Raw genomic sequence first — 3,567 nt, 5'->3', positions numbered from 1 at the left:
CTCCTCCCTCCCTGTCACCACGAGCCCCCCGACGGCACAGCGACACGACTCCCCTGTTGCTACATAACTAGTTTTTTTTTTTTTTATGTTTCACAAGTACATTACCCTGGTTGTACAGGAGGAGGCCTGGTGTGCCCCTTTGGTCTTATCTCCCCCAAGGTCGGGGGGCGGTGGTGGTGGTGGTCGCCACGCCACGCCACCCCCCCGGTGCGTCCGCCGTGTCTGTCTGGTCGGCCCGCCCCGACGTTAATTAAGTCCTATCGCCCCGGATCGCCGGCGGCGGGAGGGTCGGGTCGGGGCGTGTGCGGGAGGGCGGCTTGTTCTGTCTGGCGCCGCTTAAAGCGCGGGTACGTGCCCCCCGCCCGGCCCCGCCCGGCCCCGCCCGATCAGGTCGGTTGTATACGAGCCGACCCGTTCCAAGGCCCCCCCGCCCCGTTTAGGATTCTCCGGCCGATCGCGCTTGCTTTACGTGTCGATTGTTTTAATGCTGCCTCGCGCGCTGGTCAGCGGCGCCGCCCTTGAGAGGGCGCGTGACGGGCGGACGGACTGCGCACCACACTGTTTTACTCTCTCCGGGGCCCGCAAAGTGAATTCCTGCTCTGCGCTGCTGGCCGCGGAGTTGTTTTGTACTTTTGGAGACTTTTGTCTTTTTTTGTTTGCGTGTCCTTGATAATGTCCCGCCCCGTTAACTTTTCTCTTTGGCCGCGAGTCAACTTTCTTTCGCCTCCCCCCTGGCTCGCCCGGCCCCCTGCTCGCCCACCTCTACCGCACCTATCTCAAAAGGAACCTACTGCGCCTCGACCAGAGAGAGCCTACCCCTGTCGCCGCCACCCCCCGCCGAGCAAAATGCGTGTTTCTGGTGTTGTTTTTGTGCGCTAGCCTCGCCGCAGGCACGCACAGCCCCACCCACCGCGTCATGCAATAGCACAGTCGGTAATTGAAGCCCCTTCCTCCCCCGACTCCCCCGACACAACCACCTATTCCGTGCTGTGCGAACAGAGCGGCCGGGGGCGGGAGGGGAGCAGTCCGCCTGTCCGGCACACCTGTGCGTGGCGCAGCCCGGCGCAGCCCCCGCACATGTGACCCCTCCCTCCCCTGCATGGTAATAGCCCCCTGCTCCCCTCCCCCCTCCCCGCCCCATCCCGATCCCCCCCGATCCCTCTTCTATTCCCCGCTCTCTCTGGCTGGGAGCGCGTTCCCCGGATATTAAAGCCCGTTACTTTTCCCGCGGATAAGGCGGCGTTATGCGCATACGTTATGTGCGCGGCTCAAAGGCGGGGATACACAGGCGGTATCGGCGTGGCCGGGGGGGCGAGCTGACAGTACTGTGGGTGTACTCCGGATGTACTCGAGATGTACACCGTACTGTCTGTGAAGGCAATACATACCCACACTGCTGTTGCGGGTTCGCCTGTGCCTGTGCCCCCCCCCCCACACACACAAAAATGAGTCGTCGACCCTTCTGGGCCCGGGTCCCCTCACTGGCGCCGAGGGGCGGCCGTGGCGCCTCGGGGGGCGGCGCCGCGCGGCTCGGGTGTCACGGCGCCGCTGATGCCGGAGGAACTGATACTCTCTGGGGGAACACGGCGGCACAAAGCGCTGGAGGGCGTACCATGAGCGACAGCGCCGGAGCCCCCGCCGGAGCCTCGGCTGCTGTGCGCCGTGCAATAATGGTCCCTGCCGAGCGCCACCGCTGCGGTCGGCCCGCCCTAAGGCCCGCCCGCCGCTGGCCCCTTTTCTTTTTCTGCTGGAGCGGCGGCTGGAGGCTCCGGGAGCGGGACCACACGCAGAGCACGTCCCTGCTCAACTTGTGTGGCGGCCGCCCCAGACCAGACCTGCTGCTGCTGCTGCTCGCAAGTTAGACGCAAATGGCACGCCGAAAAAGGGGTTGGGCGAGGAGGGGGTGATTGTTAGCAGCCGTAAGCCCGCCCCCGCCGCCCGCGCGTACGTGGTATGTTCCCCCCGCCCCTCTGCCTGTGGCGGCGCGGACGAGTCCCTCTCTTAATTTGGCCCAGATTACGTATTCGCAGAGTGCCGTCCGGTAAAGTGTGGACAGAGCAAAAAAGAAAGAAGGTTGAGAGGGACCCTTCCTCCCACTCGCTTGCGCGTCCTGTTGCTCGAGTGTTCCGCATCATTTTTTTATCTCTTTCTTTTCTGCCGCATCGTATTTGATGGAAGATCAGGAGGGCGCCCTTCCTTCCCTCCTTTCATCTCCCCCGCTCCCTTTTTTCTGCCCGTTTCGCCGCAGCCTCCCCGACGCGCCCCGACTGTTGACAAAGGGCCCGGGGCAGCGGGTAAGGGGGTTGTCCCCCCCCCCCCCCATTGGCCAGCGTGGCGTGGCGCGGCGTATTCATGGGCCGCTGTCTGTCGCGGTGTGTCGGACAAGTCGCAGCGCTGCTGCCGGTGCATAATTTACACAGACCGTGGAATACGGAAGAGAGCTCGGGGGAGGAAGCGAGGGGGGAGCGGGACAGTGCTCCAGTTCGCAATAAGCTTATTTAGAGAGTTGGCCCCGCGCGCGCTGTTTGTTTGTGTTGTTTTTTTCGCACGTTCTCGCCGTGCCGTCTCGTGTGGTCACGTCCTCGGTTGATATTTCCCCCCCTCCTTTTGTTTTTGTTGTTCCTCTTTGCGGACCAGATGGACGCGTGGCGTCGCCCGGACGTGGCTAGTTTCACCTTTCATACGGGGGCGTTTCTCTCTCCCTCCGCGGCGAGGGTGGAAGGAGCGGGTGAGGGCGATGGTGAGGAGGGCGGCACCACCCTCAAGACACCCCCCCCCTCCCCCCGAGCCGGTCCGGCGGTGCATCTCTTATGCAGTGATCCGCCTTGGCGGGCCCGGGGGGTTGTACCCGGGCGAAAGGCTTTGGCGGGGCGCCTGGATGCTGGGGGATGATCTTCCCCCACCCACCCTGGAGCGAGTCCTCCAGCTCGCGCTGACTGGGCGGAGTGTGCTGCTTGAGGACCACCGCCTCTGCGCCCTCAATACTCTGCCGCACACCTGGAGGTCCTCAGACTTCCAGAAGGCCGACTTGATTTTCCATGAGCAGCGCCTTTCGGTCCGCCCCCGAGCCGCCCCCGGCTGCTGGCGACAGTCACGGCGCCGTAAATTGCGCCAACAGTGCGGCGGCAGCGGGCCCCAGGCCCCACGTGGGGAGCCAAGGAGGCGTGGCGCTCCAGGGCGGGCTGGAGAAAATAAAACAAAGGGCTGTTTACTGTCGCCACAATTAATATAGTGAGTTCCGGGACAAGGCTGCGCTGCGCTGGCGTTCGTAGAATTATGAAGCGCTGGGAAAAGACAGCAGCAGCCGACCAAGCGGAGAAATGAATGAAATTTATTTGAGGAGTTACACGTACACGAGTTACGTTGGTATTGATACACTCGTGGAGGTGGAGGGGGGAGAGGCTGAGCGATAATAAAACGAGGGGTAATCGCGTGGAGACCGCCGCCTCCCGAAGTCTTTCGGAACTGCAGCTTCCCCCGCTCTCGCTCTCAGCAATAATTCACGCGTTCGAAACGAAACTGATCTTGTGGCGCGTGAGCGGAAAAGAGGAAAGTGGAGGGGGGGGG

The 3,567-nt window shown here is 63.1% G+C and overlaps 1 protein-coding gene across 9 annotated transcripts in view; it reads left to right on the top strand.

The window, feature by feature from the left end:
- The window catches only part of LOC113208007 (kinesin light chain), a 78,804-nt gene that overhangs the window by 21,685 nt on the left and 53,552 nt on the right, over positions 1-3,567 (top strand). The window lies entirely within an intron of this gene.

The sequence above is a fragment of the Frankliniella occidentalis genome, unplaced genomic scaffold, assembly GCF_000697945.3.
Source record: "Frankliniella occidentalis isolate FOCC.00 unplaced genomic scaffold, Focc_3.1 Scaffold36, whole genome shotgun sequence".
NCBI classification, from domain to species: Eukaryota; Metazoa; Arthropoda; class Insecta; order Thysanoptera; family Thripidae; genus Frankliniella; species Frankliniella occidentalis.
The sequence above is the reverse complement of the archived record's forward strand: the minus strand, read 5'-3'. Positions and strand labels throughout refer to the sequence as shown.